Here is a 19,443-nt window from a genome sequence, read left to right as displayed (position 1 = left end):
AATGTTTGATGCCTTCCTGAGTTTTAAAAGCAGTTTAAGTGTACAGGGAATGGTGTGCCAGATGCTGAAGGGGTTTTGGCTGGCCTTCGAGGCTCCAGCACAATATCAGCTGCTTGCAGACACGGAGGGATTAGTAGTGCAGCCCCACTGGGAGAATGGGCAGAAAACATGGATCGAAGGACGACCGCTGAAAGTGGGAGGAGGAGCAGTTACGTCCTCAGCCGAAAGGTATATCCACCCAGAATATCCAGGAGGAACTCCTCTGACCCGACCCTCACAGAGGAACGGCGTACAAGCTGTCTGGTTTTTACAGTGTGGAAACCCTCGCAGAAATCTGCCCCCACTTCAATTCGGCCGTAATTTCGGTTGCAGGATGGGATGTTGGTCACTGTGTATCCTTTATAGGTCAGGCTCTCTCCTGACGGGAGCTCAGCTTGTTTGCAACACATCACAACACCGTATCTATTACTGCATGACACATATTACTTAAGCAGACCAAAGCTCCCTTCACTCTCTCTTGCCTGAGAACAACAGGCAGGAGGGTCTCTACAGGGACTTCAGGGTTACAGGGCAACACATTATGAAGCAGATATAATACAATGCTTTGTGACAGCTGAGAAATGTTCCAAATTCAAGAGGGATTCCATTCCTTTATTCTCCTTTCGGTGTGTGTCTGAACACACGGGTCAACACTGAGTGGCTTGGCAGCAGACAAGTATTATTATAACAAAACAAAGGGCGTCGTCTAGCCAGCATGGGTCTTAACTATGCACAAAGGAGGAAAACATAGACGCATAGATTAACTGAGTCATACCTTTGGCCCAATTCATTCATACCTTCCTCTGTTCATCCCATTTGCCTGCACTTGGCCCATATCCCTCTAAAGCAGGGGTTCCCAACCATTTTCATATCATGGAGCCTTATCATTAATCAAAGCGTCTGTGGACCCCAAGTTGGGAACCCCTGCTCTAAATCTTTCTCAACCACGTACCTGTCCAAATGCCTTTTCACCCAGCTCTACTGCTTCATCCACCACTCTCTGTGCACAAAGGTTGCTTTCTCAGTCTCCTTTAGATCCGTGTGAATATAGTGTACGTAGGATGTAGTCATGGGGAAGACTACTGGTTTGTGAAATCAGCGATTCCACTGCCTGGAGCCTCTAGATAAGTCGTCCAGTCGGTGAAAGGACGAATGTAAGGATTTGTAGTGTCCCAGCTGAGACAATGGCCATCAATAAAACCCACAGCTCAGCTTTCTAGAAATGAAGAGAAACATATTACTGAACTGTTTTCAGAAAGTGCACCATGGTGATGAGGCCGAAGCCTGGACTTATAAGGGAACAAGGTATACCTGTTGCCACTGTAGCATTCAGAGCTCTCATGGCTCCTGGTTTGTTTCTGAGTGGACCAATCATACCCATATTCCAGATCTATTATGATATGAAAAGTAGACATTTTAACTCACTGAGTCCATGCCATTTTGCCCAGCAAATCCATCAATCCTATTTCCTCAATTATTTCCCAGTGACTTGTTCTCTCTCACATACCAGGCAAGTTCTGCTACCGCCCATCTGGAGGACTGGATGCAACTGCGGTGGACAATTGACCTTCGAGCCAGCACACCATCGGGTGTGAGAGCAGAAACCCAGGCGGTCACAGGGAGAAAATTAAAAGTCCACACAGACAGCACCCAGCGTCAGGATTGAACCCGAGTCCATGGAGTTGTGAGGCGGCAGCACTAACCGCCATTCAGCTGAGCCACTGTGACGTGGAGGGTTGGCTTATTTGCCAGTCGAAAGCCACTTCTACTGGGTTGGTCGTTGATTGGCCTGGGTAAAAGTTGCAGCCGCTCCTTCCCTTTGGCAGGCTTGCGCTCTGTGGCACCAGTGACCAGCTTCAAGCACCTCAGAGGTACAGGAATAGCAGATGCAGGAGGTTTGGTCCCTCCCTTTCCTTTGTCCCCAGGGTTCGTTTCATACTGAGGTCATGAACCATGCTGAAGAACCATTGGGAAAGTATGCTCCAGATTTAGAAAGCCTGCCTACACTCTTAGCTAGGTATCTATTTGGTGAATATTAGTTTTGTTGTTTGTGTAACTTGGAGGAACTTAAATGTTTGGTCAAATTTTTTAATAAATAAATGATTAATATGCTTATGTGGAATCAGTATCTTCTGTGTCACGCCAAATTTGTGAATTTGCTTCCATGTGACAGCCGCCTGCCTGATTTATGTAAGCCAGCTATCTTGTTATCTGAATCAGCTGTAGCAGAAGTGGTGTGAGCACCCGGAGTGGAGAGGAGAGCAGCCACTTTCACTAAGCTGCCCCTGTGCTGCAACACTGGCCCGCTGCACACGGACTCTGCGTTGATTTAAGTTCTAAATTAAGCACAGTGTTAGTAGCTGAGTAGCCTATGGCTCATTGATTAAAAAAAAGAACAATCCAGGAACAGGGATGCAGTGATGGAATGCTAATGGAAACTTCTGGAGAAAATAAGAATCTCTGCTTAAAATATGAAAAACATGTGGGATGATGATGTGATGGGGTGTGAGAAAAGAGATTAGGTTTGTTAATAGTTTTATTTTAAACTTATGTCATATAATAAAGAAAGAGGCCCACAATATCTATGTTCACCCAATACCAATCCATACTAACCCAATTTACAGCACTCAGACCTTAGCCTTCTATACGATGGCAATTCAAGTGTTCTAGTTGCTTCTTAAATATTCGATCTGCCTCCACTACCATCTTTTCAGTCAGTGAATACCAGATTGCATCCACTCTCTGAATGAAACAACTTTCCCTCAGCTCCTCTTTAAACTTCTTATATTTCATCGTAAATGTATGACCTCTAGTCCTAGACTGAGGGAAAAATTTCTTTCTATCTACCCTATCCACACCTCTCATAATACATAATCTTTTGTACCTCAGTCAGGTCCTCCTCATCATCTTCTGCTCCATGGAAGACAGACCCAAACTATCTAATCTCTTGTCATAATTGTAATGTTCCATTCCAGGTAACATCTTGGTGAAAATCCTCTGCACCCTCTCAATGCAGTCAGATCTTTCCTATATTGTAGCAACCAGAATTGCACACAATATTCCAGCCATGGTCCAACCAATGTTATATGAAGTTGTGCTGTGACCTTACTGATTTTATATTCTGTATTGTGATGAGTGAAGGCAAGCATCTCACATGCTTTCTCCCCCAACTTATCTACCTGTGTTATTCTTCTATGATTTCGGCATCACCATTCACTAGGGATAAACAATGATTACACTTTCTTGGCCATAAGGAGATGTTACAGCCAGACCTGTGTTTCTACCTAATTTTTTTGCATCTTCTTTACCTAACAAAAGAGAGGGTGGGGCATTTTTTGACTGCAGTGTGATTGGGAGAAGTTCTTGGGTTAGTTATGAGTTGACAGAGATTATTGGTGAGTGAACACGGTGGATGTGTTGCTTTAGGAAGTGTGTGAAGCTGGTGATACAGTTGTTGGCATATGCCAATCAAAAATGCATTAATTGACACCAAGAACCGATCTGTTGTGAGGAAAGGAATTATCAATTTTTTTTGAGTCAAAACCCTGCAAACAATGCATTAATTGACTTTGGTCACACATGATATCTAACTATATACTTGCAGCACTCCGTTGATCTACCCATCCATCCTGGAGACAGATTCCTGATACAGTTAGTGCCTCTCATTGCACAAGGATTGACTGCTTCCCTGTAGATAAGGTTCTCTGCTACCCTGATCTTTTCTAACAGGTTTCCAATACAGGATAAGGAGACTGATGGTCTTCCACTTAGCCATCGCTTCACTGCCCAGAATTGTATGCAGCCAAGTTAAGAAAATAGGATTAGACACAGCAAAACTGGATATGCCTCAATAACGTCCTTAGAAATCCTTCAGAGGAATCAGAGAAAGGATAGGAAAAGCCTCCTGACTTTTAGTCCCTACTGCTAGACTTCCTTTCTCAGTGAAGCTCTGAGATGTTGCACTTTGGGAAGTCAAATCTAAAAGGAAAATATACCATCAATTGCAGGAGCACTGATATAAAAATAAATATTGGGATGTTGTCCATTGCTCTATGAAAATGACCACATGAGTTGAAAAGGTGGCAAAGAGGGTGGACAACATAACTTCCTTTATCAGTTGAGATTTTAAGTATATAAGTATGGAAGTCATGTTACAGCTGTATAAATTTTTGGTTAGGCCACATTTTGAGTATTAAATTCTGTTCTGGTCACTGCATTACAGGAAAGGTGGGGAGGATCTGGAGTGGGCGATATTTACCAGGATGTTGCCTGAAATAAAAATAACCCCAAGGAGAGCATAGACAAGCATGGATTTATTTTCTCTGTAGCATGCTGTGGGTCGACTTGATAGAAGTGTATGAAATAATGAGAGGCATAGATACAATTGACAGAGCTTTTCCCCGATTGGAAATGCCAACACCAGAGTGACATTTAATTTTGGGTGAGGAAAGAATTTTGATTTGAGATTTGTGAGACATACTTTTTACACACAGAGTGATGAGTGCCAAGAACTCTTGCCTAGGGGAGGTGGTAGAAGGAAAGTTTTTGTGGATTTGACTGGAAGGATACAGACTTTGTGCAGGCAGATAGGATTAGTAGGATTGGCATCATGGTCAATACAGAATATTTGAGCCAAAAGGCTTGTTGTCGAGCAATACTGTTCTCTATTCTTTATACGCTATATCATTTGAGCAGATTGCCACAGTCACTTGTTTTCTGAAATGCTCTCTTCTTTAAATTCCAAAATAACCCTTGTCCTGCTTGCTTCCTGTGTTCAAACCAAAACAGAACATCGTTCTACCAGACCATCAAAGGCAGGGAGTGTATCCTTCTTTTAACTTAATCAGGCATGTGAGTCCAGATAATATTCACTAAGTTATAGATAAAATCAGAATCTTCATAATAATGCTTGATAACAGAAGTCATGTGTATAGCCAGAAATGTGTTTTTATTCTCAAGGTAATTGCTATGGACAAATTCTGTCATGTATATATCTACTAGATTACTGAGCTGAGCATTATGTTTTATTTGTGTTTTTTATATCGTCACTGCCAGTACGTCCAGTTTCCATGGTGATGTGAATTTTATTTCACTTACATTGTGTTTGCACCAGTTCGATATGAGGTTGAGATAACTGCGTATGAGACCCGCTGTAAATGAGTGTTGGCTGTAAGAGTTTACAGCCGTATACCATGAACAAAGCTGAGTTTTGCAGATCCCTGTGCGCACATCTCAGATGATTACCAGGACTACAGAAATGATCATAAATATAAAGTAATTAAATACAGCCTAGCAGCTAGAGTACATTGAAGATTTGTTCCCTAATCAGCTCCTTTATCTTGAAGTGAAAGTGCACACACACATTCCAGGGCTGACATTAGGTATCAGGAATCCGTGATCTATAAAGTTTCTGGAGCTCTAGTATAACTACCGTTCAGTTAAAATGAAGGGTAGTCAGAAAAAAAACACAATAATAAATTCTCACAGTGAAACTCAAAGATTGGGAAATATTGGTAGGTTTCAAAATAAAATTTCTGTGATGAAAATGCTCTGGTGACTACAGCACTAAGTGAAGTATTGTGAGTTCAAATGCCAGGACTGTATTAAGTAAATCTTAAAGGACTAATGTTCTTGTGGACATGGGAAAACGTGTTAGATATCAAATTACAGTGGATGCCTCTTTTACAACACTGAGACCATTTCCGTCTATAAGGCTCTAAAGTTTACCAAGAGAATCCAATCAGTGTCCACATCAATCACCAAGATTGCACTATGCTTCAGTGATAACTATCTCTCCGTTAGATTTTATTGGCTGACCTAATTCAGCATAGTCATGACCTTAAGGCCACAAATCCCAAGTTGGATTAATCACACTGTTGCTGCCCATTTATGACTTAAAATGAGTTTCCAGAATTACCTCACATCAAATATTTTAGCATTTCCCTGTGCTAAATCAGGCAGAGCAGCAGTGAAAAATATGCAAAGAAATCCACAATTTCTTGCCCTGGAATTCTTTTGCTCATCACAAGACCTCCTCTGTGTGCTTCAGCTCTGACTGAGCCCTCACTCCATTTCATCCTCGGAACCAGCATCCTCCAAATGTACTTAACGTGTTTGGGCCATGTTGGATAGAGCATTGAGTAATGGGCCAGGTTTAGTTAACAGCTGAACAGCGTGTGTGAAGATCTATCCAAAGGTGATCACCACTAGTGTATTTAAATGAGAAGAACACAAACAGCTAATGAGGTTTTTAAGCAACACACATAAAAGTTGCTGGTGAACGCAGCAGGCCAGGCAGCATCTCTAGGAAGAGGTACAGTTGACGTTTCAGTCTGAGACCCTTCATCAGGACTAACTGAAAGAAGAGCTAGTAAGAGATTTGAAAGTGGGAGAGGGAGATCTGAAATGATAGGAAAAGACAGGAGGGGGAGGGATGGAGCCAAGAGCTGGACAGGTGATTGGCAAAGGGGATATGAGAGGATCATGGGACAGGAGGCCTAGGGAGAAAGGAAAGTGGGGGGGGGGGAACCCAGAGGATGGGCAAGGGGTATAGTGAGAGGGACAGAGGGAGAAAAAGGAGAGAGAGAAAAAGAATGTGTGGATATAAATAAATAATGGATGGGGTACGAGGGGGAGGTGGGGCATTAGCGGAAGTTTGAGAAGTCAATGTTCGTGCCATCGAGTTGGAGGCTGCCCAGACGGAATATAAGGTGTTGTTCCTTCAACCTGTGAGGTTTTTAATTTAGTGTCGGCTGACTTCCATTGGAAACTCCTGATGGTAAAATGGCAGATCTGCCAATGGGCAAATACATGGGAGAATAGTAGTGTCATGGTCCGGATCGGGGTCCCTTTAAATTTACCTTGTTTATGTTAAGATCCGGACCGTCGATTCCCTGTTTTCCCGTGTCCCTTGGCTTTGATGATTAGAGGCAATTAACGCTCGGCTGAACCGGTAGTTTATAGTCTCCGGCTTTCAGCCGTTCGGCGCGGGAGCGTCTGCAAAATCATCTAAGGTTCGGTGTGCTGATGTCATCTGGCCAGAGCAAGCCTAGTCTCTGCCGAAGCGAGTGCCGGTAATTTGCCTTTCCTCACCGGAGCAACCCTGTCCAGTTACCTCGCCAAAGCAAGCCTGCAAAGTTTCCTCACTGAGGTGGGTCCGTCAGTTAAACCGCCGGAGGGAATCAAGAACCGCTGTCTACTGTTCCTGGGCCGAGTCGAGAGCGCGCCACTACCCGGAGGCTCCAAGTCAAGTCCTGGCTCCGGGGGCATTCAAGTACCAAGTCAAGTCCTGGCCCTGGCGGCATTCAAGTACCAAGTCAAGTCCTGGCCCTGGCGGCTTCCCAGTTCCGAGTCAAGTCCTGGCCCTGGCGGTCTGTGATTCCTGTCCTAACCCCCTGTCTGAATCCCTTCTCTGCCCCTCTCGCCTCTAGCCCTCGCCTGCCGCCCTCGCATGCACTTCGGTCTAGTTCTATTGCCGGAGTTAGGTAGGTACTGTCTGGTGTGCTTTCGTGTTGCTCTTGTCCTGTCCTTGCCTCTGTGGGGTAAGTCAGGCCGTCTTGCCGTTGCCCTGCGGGGGAGTCATGTCTTGTCTTGTCTGGTCCTCGCCGCCGTGGGGTAAGTCTGGCCATCTTGCCATTGTCCCACGGGGGGTCATGTCTTGCCTCATCTTGTCCTTGCCTCCAAGGGGTAAGTCAGGCCATCTTGCCGTTGTCCCGTAGGGGGTCATGAGTCCCGGCCCTATGTCCTGTACCCAAGGAGGGGTCCCGGCTCTGTGCTCTGTGTGTGAGTCCCGGCCCTATGACCTGTACCCAAGGAGGGGTCCCGGCTCTGTGCTCTGTGTGTGAGTCCCGGCCCTGTGTCCTGTATCCAAGGAGGGGTCCCAACTCTGTGTTCGGTGTATGTGTCCATGGTTCCATGTACCTGCTCTCCCGAGACCGAGGCTCTGTGTTCCCATGTTCCTCTTCTCCCTAGTCCATGTCATTTCCATGCCTGGTTCTGGGGTCTGAGCCAGAGGCAAGGCCCAGGTACTGGGTCCTTGCCCAGTCTCGGGCTCGGAGTCCATACCCTAGCCTTTTCATGTCTCCTCCAGTTCTGGGAGCTGATTCCAAGTCCAAACCCGGACCCTTGGTCCCAGCCTAGTCGTAGTCCTGAGTCCTTGTTCAGTTCGCTACTCCTGCTCCTGCCTTGCTCTCCTGGTATCGAACAATAAACTAAATCTAAGTAACCTCACAAGATGTAGAACCATAGAACCATAGAACTCTACAGCACAGAAACAGGCCTTTTGGCCCTTCTTGGCTGTGCCGAACCATTTTTCTCCCTAGTCCCACTGACCTGCACCTGGACCATTCCCCTCCATACACCTCTCATCCATATACCTGTGCTAGCTTTTCTTAAATGTTAAAAAGAACCCGCATTTACCACTTCATCTGGCAGCTCATTCCACACTCCTACCACTCTCTGCGTGAAGAAGCGCCCCCCAATGTTCCCTTTAAACTTTTCCCCCTTCACCCTTAGCACATGTCCTCTGTTTTTCTTTCTTCCCTAACTTCGGTGAAAAAAGCCTGCTTGCATTCACTCTATCTATACCCATCATAATTTTATATACCTCTATCAAATCTCCCCTCATTCTTCTCCACTCCAGGGAATAAAGTCCTAACCTATTCAACCTTTCTCTGTAGCTGAGTTTCTCAAGTCCCGGCAACATCCTTGTAAACCTTCTCTGCACTCTTTCAACCTTATTTATAGCCTTCCTGTAATTTGGTGACCAAAATTGCACACAATACTCCAGATTCGGCCTCACCAATCCTGTTTATAGAACATAGAATAGTACAGCACCGCACAGGCCCTCCGGCCCACAACGCCGCGCCAAACCCCAAACCCCGCCCCCCCACACAAGCCCTAACCCCAAATTCCTCCATACACCTGTCCAGCAGTCCCCCAAACCCCACCAGTGCACCTGCCCCCACCACCGACCCGGGCAGCGCAATCCACGCACCAACCACCCCCCGAGCAAAAAACCCCCCTCCAAATCCCCCCGAACCCCCCTCCCCCCACCCCAAAGCCATGCCTTCCCGCACCGAGCCCATGCACTCCACCCACTCCTCCCACCATCTCGCACTCCTTCACCATGTCTCCTCCCATCCTCCCTCTCTCCAAAGAGTAAAGCCCTAGCTCCCTTAATCTCTGATCATAATGCATACTCTCTAAACCAGGCAGCATCCTGGTAAATCTCCTCTGTACCCTTTCCAATGCTTCCACATCCTTCCTATAGTGAGGTGACCAGAACTGGACACAGTACTCCAAGTGTGGTCTAACCAGAGTTTTATAGAGCTGCATCATTACATCGCGACTCTTAAACCCTATCCCTCGACTTATGAAAGCTAACACCCCATAAGCTTTCTTAACTACCCTATTTACCTGTGAGGCAACTTTCAGGGATCTGTGGACATGTACCCCCAGATCCCTCTGCTCCTTCACACTATCAAGTATCCTGCCATTCACTTTGTACTCTGCCTTGGAGTTTGTCCTTCCAAAGTGTACCACCTCACACTTCTCTGGGTTGAACTCCATCTGCCACTTCTCAGCCCATTTCTGCATCCTATCAATGTCTCTCTGCAATCTTTGATAATCCTCTACACTATCTACAACACCACCAACCTTTGTGTCATCTGCAAACTTGCCAACCCACCCTTCTACCCCCACATCCAGGTCGTTAATAAAAATCACGAAAAGTAGAGGTCCCAGAACCGATCCTTGTGGGACACCACTAGTCACAATCCTCCAATCTGAATGTACTCCCTCCACCACCACCCTCTGCCTTCTGCAGGCAAGCCAATTCTGAATCCACCTGGCCAAACTTTCCTGAATCCCATGCCTTCTAACTTTCTGAATAAGCCTACCGTGTGGAACCTATAATCCATATAGATCACATCTACTACACTACCCTCATCTATATGCCTGGTCATCTCCTCAAAGAACTCTATCAGGCTTGTTAGACATGATCTGCCCTTCACAAAGCCATGCTGACTGTCCCTGATCAGACCATGATACTCTAAATGCCCATAGATCCTATCTCTAAGAATCTTTTCCAACAGCTTTCCCACCACAGATGTAAGGCTCACTTGTCTATAATTACCCGGACTATCCCTACTAACTTTTTTGAACAAGGGGACAACATTCGCCTCCCTCCAATCCTCCAGTACCATTCCGCGTCTTGCATTTGGGTCCACCCTTGCTCCCAATGCCCCGCCCATTGTGACAAGTAGGTTATAGTCATCATTGAATTTACTCCGGTGCAAAACTAATAATTGTTCCTAAGGAGCAAAATAAAAACACCCGCATGACAAGAGAGGTAAAGGACAACATAAATCGAAGAGAAACACAAAATTGAAAAGCAAATATTAGTGCAGATCCTCTTAGCTGTAAGAGATGCAAAATAAAGTCAAAACATAATAAAGTAGACTGCAAAAGCTACAAAAAATAGGGAGTAAGAAAAGAAATTTGCAAAACCAAAGTCAAATGCTATTATTTTGCAGTGATTTTAGGAAAAAGGAAGCGTTCAGAAGTAAGGTGAGGACTGTATACTTAGCAAAATTACTCATGAAGTCAAGAGTGGTGTTATTACTTGGACTGCACCTCCTCCCATTCTGCTTCTGTAGGACACCATTTCATTCTCCCAGCATCTGTGGCTCCATCTTTTCAATTATGATGCTGCTACCATCCACACCAGTTCCTCTAAAATGCCTTCCCTTCTCCTCAACTCTGACTTCTCTCCAGGAACTCTCAAACGAGTTCCCTTTCCTTAGACTTCTATTCTCATGAATTCACATCCCATCCAAAATAAAGATAAACCTTCCCTTGTCTATACTGACTACCTCACCAGCCTTCATATTCAACAAGACTAAGATTTCTGTCACCTCTAGTAACAAAGATATCTTCTGCTCCCCTTCCAGCTTTCTGAAGGGATCACACCCTAAACAACATCATGGTTCCTTGTTCCATCTCCACCAATGCTCACTCTCCCTACCATGGCACCCTCCCATAAATCTATTGGGAATGTAATACCATCTTCCTTTGCCAGGAAAAGCAGCAAATCTCCCGCACATTTTTCAATTTCTTTACCTGTATTTTTTGTCACCATCTGGTTCTTCCCTGAACTGGAAATCACAAGTTGGGTGACCATTTTGGCCAAATACCTCCTTTTGGTACAAAATGTAACCTTGACCTTCCAGTTTTCAGTCCCTTTGATTCTTCATCACACACTCATGTTGACCTCTCCGTGTTCCAACTCCTACACTTTTCCAACAATGTAATCTCAAACAAATACCTTGTTTTCTAACTGGATCTTTCAGACTCGATATTGAGTTCAATAATTTCAGATAATCAGCAAGGTTATGCTGCAGGATGAATTTCAAAAAGTTACAGCTTTGTTGCAGTCAAGAGAGACAGAATTAGGAGAAATTTGATTACTTCTATGAATTCCAACAATTTTGAAAAGTTAGTTGGAATATTTGTTTCTAAGGGAATAGAACTTAAATTACATCTGTATTTTTATGCCATTAAAATATCTCAGTGGGATTGTTTTATCTCAGTAACTATTGCTTGTTATGCACGTCCCTGACTATTCTGTTTTTCATTGCTCTAATTTGGTCTGTGTGTCTGCTGCAGAAGCAGGATATTTCAGGTCTGAAATTCTGTATGTAGGCAGCAAGCTCCAGGAATGGCGGAGAGGGAGGTCAGGAGATCAGGACGCCGTGGACTAGCCAGAGATGTAGGAAACAAGAATGGGTGGACTTTCTGGGCCATTTGTTACTCACAAATGCCTTTTCCACCTTCTGGCACAAGCAGCATCAACAGTGCAGTCACTCTCTCACACCTTTCACCTCACACAGCCTTTCCCTTTCATTTTCTCCACCTCCCTCCGAACCACCGCACCATCCTTACATCTCCTTGAGTTTTGCACATCCATGTATAATCTGATGACACTGTGATATCTGCACTTGTACTCTGTGAGGTGATGGTAGTTGTATCTGCTGGTATTCCCAAGAGGCAGTGGCCATTTGTTCCAACATCCTGCAATAAGGAATGGGCAGACGGAGAACAGACAATGACTGACGGCGTCATGGCAATGACTTGTAAAGCTGTCCCAGACATGTACGTGTGCAGTTGCTCACCGATTTATTGTTCATCTTCCTACTACGTGGCATCTGGTTGATACCACCACACATATAAACCAGTGATTGTGCAGAGGCTAATACCAGTTCTCAGGGGTTGTCAGATCTGAGTTCTGTCTCCCTGCTTTGTGGCATCTATGGGGAAGGATTACTGTTTAGAGAAAAGGATTCAAATTACTGGAAAGATTAATTAATGCTACAATATTAGCTGCAGTTGCCAGAAATGATGCACAACTATCTTCGGTGTCTTTGACAGCTGTGGGAAATAATGTGGGTAACACCTTGCTGAGCCATAGATGATGCAGCAATCATTGTAGAGCTCTGAGTCACTTCCCAGTAAATGAGAGCTTCCTCAAACAGGGATCTGTGGCAAACTGTGGACAGAAGTTCTCAGCTCCACATGTTCCAGTAACGTTCAGCTTCTTGTGTACAGCTCCTCTTATGGAGTTCTCTCGGATGTTGCCACCCCTGCAGCCTACCTCCTCTCCTCAACCCATTCTTCAAGGCACAATAATGGTGAAAGCACCAAATCCACTGAAGCTCTAGGAATATGTTGCTGGGTCTGATCATTCAGCCATCGAGCTTTTGACTGGTCTGTGTCTAACACATCGGCTGCTGACCTGCAATTATATACCTTATAAACTTTGTGTTTAGAAATATTTTCTAGCTTCACTTGAAAAGGGCCTCACATTAATTTTGTAACATGCCCCCGGTTCTTTATGTTTTAGTCGGCCAAAGTAGTTTCTCTTTGTCCACCCTGCCAATTCCAATTAACTGCCTGATCTTCTAAATTCCTGGCAATGCCTGATCTATCCTTGTAAAATAAACCCTAGCCCAACAACTCAATCCAACACTCAATGCAAGATCTTGAAATACTTCCTATTTGCAAAGTTCTACAGTAGTCTTGACAGAACTACAATAAATGCTTCTATTTGCCATCAACATAAAGGATTCCTTCTTGTATATTCTCAATAGAACTTGGCCATCCAGTTCCTTACCTGATAGCACCTACTTTGCTGTCCCTCAGGCTCCGGTCTAATGCAGAGATTCACTGTCCTGCTGAAGGGTTGAAGACCAAGTCTTAGCACATAGAAATATAGACTGCTGGGTACAGTGCTGGGAACAGTGGATACACTGACAGGTTGAGACAAGATTCTTAGCAAGGGCCTTAGTTGAGCCTGAGTTGGGTTTCAATTGATGTTCAAGCTTGTCTTGTTCGTCCATAGATGGTGTCGAGACTAGCGCATGATTTGGATTTAAGTGAGGGAGAGTTGCGCAGCGTCAGCCTCACTCTCTCTTCCCAATTCCCATCTGGATCCACTGGCAAGACAGAGTCGAGATGGCTGGAGATGGGACTAGGCGCAGTGGATGACCAGCACGCCTTCTGTGTCTTGTCCTGCTCTACACATTCCACGACGCTTGCAGAGACTGCCTTCTTGACCGTTCGACCTTCCATTGGTCTCGTCCGCTCAATCCGCCGGGAGTCTGTCTTCACATGCTGGGATAGACAACTCCCTACCTCACCGAGGGTTTGAGACCCGTCGGCTACCCTCACCTGGTTTAGCCGGCTTGTCGAAGCCGTTGCCTGGGGTGTGGCCGCTGTCGCATGCAAACAGCTACAAGTTCCACAGGTGAGAGCTGAGTGCCAGGTGGGGACCAAAGGTGGGCTAACCGCCTTGAAAAGACGCGACATGTTCCCCCACCTGAGGTGCTACCCCTCCCTGACACCCCATACACCCCAAGCTTATCTATCTACTGTATGTCCAGGGACAGTTTCTGGAGTTTTACTGTTGATACATTATTTTCTACTATCTTTTAAGATCTATATGGGATGGCCAGAAGTTTTCCTCATTGAAATCCATTGTCCATGTATTTAATCTCTCAATACACACTCAGTGGGGTGTATGGGGTATCCAGAGAGTGGAACACCACTGGTGAAGGGGCTTGTCGTGTCTATTCTGGGGCAGCTCACTCACCTTTGGTCCTCACCGGACACTCAGCTCTCACCTCTGGCTCCAAGTAGCTGTTGGCATGTGACAACGGCCACACCCCGGTACACCGCTTTGACAAGCGGGCTAAGCCAGGTGAGGGCAGCCGGCGGCCTGAGGTAGGGGCACACCTGTCCGAGCATGTGAAGTCAGCTCTGGTGAACTGGACGGATGGGATCTACAGTGAGGTTGAATGCCCAGGGCTGGTGGCTCTGTAATGCACTGTGGAGAGCGAGGGGCATGGCGAGGCACAGGAGAAGTCATGATCATCCACTACAAACGAGGAAGAGCCCAGTCGTGATGCTTGCTCGTACCACTGGACCCAGACTTCCGAGCTTGAGAAAGTGTAACTGCCCCAGTGAGCAGCTTATCCACTTTTAAAAACTCTCCCGCACAGGTTTCCTATCGTTGTCGGACACAACGGGACAACCACCACGATACACTTGACGGACACTTTATTAGGTACACCTGTACACCTGCTTGTTAATGCAAGTATCTATTCAGCCAATTATGCGGCAGCAACTCAGTGCATTAAAGCATGCAGACACAGTCAAAAGGTGCAGGTGTTGTTTGGACCAAATATCAGAATGGAGAAGTAATTTGATCTAAGCGACTTTGACTGTTCCTGGTTTGCCGGCTCTAGATGGGGTGGTTTGAGTATCTTAGAAACTGCTGATCTCCTGGGATTTTCATTCACACAGTTTCTAGTGTTTACAGAAAATGATGTGAAAAATTTTTAAAAACCTTTCATTGAGCAGCAGTTTGTGGGCGAAAATGACTGGCTAATGGGAGAGGTCAGAGGAGAATGGCCAGTCTGGCTCAAGCTGACAGGAAGCTGGCAGTAACTCAAGTAACCACACATGACAACAACGGTATGCAGAACAGCTTCTCTGAATGCACAACGTGTTGAACCTTGAAGTGGATGGGATACAGCAGCAGAAAACCATGGACATACGCTCAGGGGCCACTTTATTACCTATAGGAGGTACCTAATAAAGTGGCCTCTGGGTGTATATTTGGAAGTTAATATTTCCATCTTCAGTGCAAACAATCTTGTGTTGTCAGCGGACAGGGATGTGTGGCTTTCTGACCTAACTTCTACAAATAGAGCGCATGGTTGAGTTACAGATTCCATTAGAAAGCCCGTCTATTATCTGTCCTTACTATCCCCTGAGGAGATAGGAAGAGATTTAATGGCCAAGTACTCTAATTGGCAACATGTAACTAGTGGCATCCTGCAGGGACTGATGCCGATGCTGTAACAATTCAGAGTGTTTATTAATGACTCGGATATGACAGACTGTCATTAATCCACGTTTGGTGATGACACAAAGATAGGTGGCACTCTAAGCACTGTTGTTGGATATTTACACATAAAAAGATGCATATATTTTAAATAATTGAGCACAACTGTGGAAAAATTTGACTTCACTGTAGGTCATTTGTGTGACCCTCAAAGGATAGATCAGGGTATGTCCAAATGGTGAAAGTGCAGAAATAGTGGAGTTCCAATGGATTTAGGAGGAAATTACAAAAACACCGTAGAAAGTGAAGGCAATAAAAAGATTTGATGAAGAACTGGTTTTCAGATTACAGAGTTCAGATCTCACATTGCACTCTCCTGTTAGTCCACGTAGGCAGCAGTATCAGTTTTTCAGAGCAGCGTACCTTAATTGACCACAAAGGAGCTGATGGGAAGATTTATCAAATTGATGCCTGGACTCTGAGGGCAGTGTAAAAGCTAGCTCTCCAGAATCAACAAGAATAAGAAATGACTTGATCATAGTTTTTTATGGTATTAGAAAGAAATTATTTATACTTGGTGCTGGACCTAGATCTCAGGGACATAGCCTAAAAATCATATCAGTACATTCTAAGGGACAGTTAGGAAGTAATTTCATGTGGCAAAGTTGTTAAAACTTTGGTAAATCTCTTCTGCAAGATGTAGTTGATTTTCAGTCAGTTGAATCTGTGACTAACAATCCAAAAGCTAAGGGTTAGCAAGTAGATGGAGTGAGGTCATATATCAGCAATGATCCCTTCGATTGGAAGGATAACTGCAAGGTGCTAGTTGACCTTCTCAGAAACCCATGTTCCTACAGTTTAGGTGGATGTGGAGAGTGGGTGAAGTAAGCTAGTGGCAGCAGAAGATGGGCTCTTGTCCTATCTCTCTCATTTTCTTTGATGTTGACTGATGCTGCTTCCCAGCATTACACATCTTAGCCAACGTTCCCTTTCATTTTATTTACAACTGTTTGGACCAACCATTGCTCTGAGCAGGAAATGTTTACACACCCTGAAAACTGGGTGGCACTTTAAACATTTTCTTTTGCAATATGCATACTATGAACATCTTAATCAAACCCATCCTAACTTTAACACGAGGAAATGTCCTGATGGCATAAACATTGACTTCTCTAACTTCCGTTAATGCCCCACCTCCCCTTCATACCCTATCCGTTATTTATTTATTATTATTATATATTTTTTTTTTTCTCTCTCTTTTTTTCCCTCTGTCCCTCTCACTATACCCTTTGCCCATCCTCTGGGCTTCACCTCTCCCCCTTTCTTTCTCCCTATGTCTCCTGTCCCATGATCCTCTCATATCCCTTTTGCCAATCAACTTTCCAGCTCTTGGCTTCATCCCTCCCCCTCCTGTCTTATCCTATCATTTTGGATCTCCCCTCCCCCTCCCACTTTCAAATCTCTTTCTATCTCTTCTTTCCTTTAGTCCTGACAAAGGGTCTCAGCCCGAAACGTTGACTGTGCCTCTTCCTATAGATGCTGCCTGGCCTGCTGCGTTCACCAGTAATTTTTATGTATGTTGCCATCCTACCTTTATTGGAAATGATAAATTTGAAATCACAATATTGCTGAGATATTTTTAAGGCAAAATTTCTGTTGCTGTTTATAATTGTAACTATCTTTTTTCAGTCTTGCAATATTCTCTTCCAAATTCAAAATCAGTTACATTTGCACCAGGTTCAAAAGTTTGCCATTCTCTTATCATCAGGAAATCTACTATACAAATGATAACACAGACATTGAATGAATCGAATAATAGGTGCAGTATCAATGTCAGAACTTATTGATGCAAGCAGATCTTTCACTCTCACTTTAATGAACATTATCGCCAAGATACTGTGACGGTAATTTGTTAATTTTTGCTTTTGCATACTACAGTTCTTTGATTATATTCAAACAGCTTTTCTGAAGGAATTTACAAAGAGATGCAAGATCTTCTACAACACAATTAAGGACAGTTAACTGTACTCAATACTGTGGATTGGTCAAATTCTTCAGCCAGTTCTTACTGATTGGATCGTTTCATTCATTAACTTGCTCTTTGCAAGACTGGATCAAAACTTCGTAATGCATTGTCAATTACAGAATATTTTACAATTATATTAAAATAGATTTCAAAATTACAGTATATTAGCGTTATTTCAAAATTATATTAAATTATATAAAAGAGAATTCCAGCTGCATGGCAACAAAGGAGATGTGCGCGGGGGCATTTCAGCTACTGCGTGGTTGTGCACCCATGCAGCTTAGAGGGAACAATGATCCTAGCATTAGTGGAAGTTATCCCTTTACAATATAAAACCCCCCTCCTACAGTTTAACCTGCTTTTGAGACATCTGGCAAGATCATGAGTGACAGCCAATGTGTAGAATCTCCAACCTCAGCACCATCTACAATCTCAGAGGAAGTGCTTTCACATCTTCATGTTCTATCTGAAATACAATCACTACCAAATGTAGATAAAACTGAAATTAATTAAGTGCAAATGATTTACATATTATCAGAAAGAGAAGAGGCACATACTCAACGAACACCTCAAGGAGGAGCTAAAAGTAGAGCAGTATTTGTCTTAACACCTATGTTGGATTATACACTTCATAGTGATCATACACTTGATAGTGAATGTCAGTGGAGTGTCTCTGAGTTGAAGGAGAGCTGGGAAGATTTTCCACTGCTCTTTCTTGACATTTGCCACCATTTTGATTTTTTTTCCTAGTGTTAGAAAGAAAGTTGAAGTGACAAATTACAAGAGTTTGGTTCAGTTGTCATTTTATTCCCTGGTATTCAGTGCCACTAAGACAATGTGAAGATTTAGAAATGAAAGGTCACTTTAGATACTGAGAAAATCAATTGCAATAGGCAGGACATGCATTTTAAAGCTTCTGTTCTGAGGCTCCTGAGGCTCCTGGGAATGTTACGCCATAGCATCATCATGGTTAAGTTATTAGGCCTGCAGTGAGAGTTCTGGGCCACTGATCCAGGGGCATGCTTTTGAATTCCATTACTGCAGCTGGGAAAATCAAGTAATTTAACCAATCAAGTAACTTGGCTTAAAAAAATCTGGTTCATTAATGACCTTCAGGGAAGGAAATCTGCTATCCTTACTCAGCCCGGTCTTTATTCAACTCCAGACTTGCCACTGTGGTTAAAGAAGAAAGAAAACCCACCAGTGCTGGGTACACAAAACTGAAACAGAAGATCCCAGAAGCACTCAACAGATCCGACAGCCTCCCTGGGGAGAGAAACAGAGTCAGAAATCCAAGTAATGACTCTTGGTGAAAAGTGGATGTGGGGAGAAAAGAGACAGGGGTTGATGGGGAGAACGGACAGAATGTCTGTGAGAGATGCCACGGAAGTTGTCAAGGTAACAATTACTTTAAATGCTGCGTGCTGGTATATAGAGATAGAAAAGAAGCAGTAAATTTAAAAAAAACAACCAAATCTGAAATACTTGACAACATCTGTAGCGAGGAAAGGGAAACATTGGTTACCGTAGGTTATAGAGCTTAATGTTGTATCCCAGAGACGGCAAAGTCCCCAAAGAGGAGATAAAGTGTCCAGATTGGAAAAAAACTAAATACAAATTGAGAGTAGAATACCCCACTCAGTCCTTGGAAGTGACCCTCAGTTTCCAATCATCATCATTTTAATTCTTCACTCAGCATTCTGCCTTCTGAGTTGCTTCAGCAATGTCTATATGAGATTGAGAAACAGTACCTCATCTTCCATTCAGACACATTGCAGCCACTGGGAAGTAGTCAACATTTTGTATCTCTTTCTCTCTCTTGATTACTTTACAAGAATAGGACCCGGTCTGACTGCACCATCCAGGGACCCTGCAGGAGCAGATGAGGGAGACCTGAAGTTGCTGTAGTACCAGAGATTTAAAGGTAACTAAATCATGCAGCAGAACAGACATTAATCATGGTGGTCTGGTA

This window comes from Mobula hypostoma, chromosome 9 (genome assembly GCF_963921235.1).
Source record: "Mobula hypostoma chromosome 9, sMobHyp1.1, whole genome shotgun sequence".
Classification (NCBI taxonomy): domain Eukaryota; kingdom Metazoa; phylum Chordata; class Chondrichthyes; order Myliobatiformes; family Myliobatidae; genus Mobula; species Mobula hypostoma.
This window is presented reverse-complemented; position numbering follows the sequence as displayed.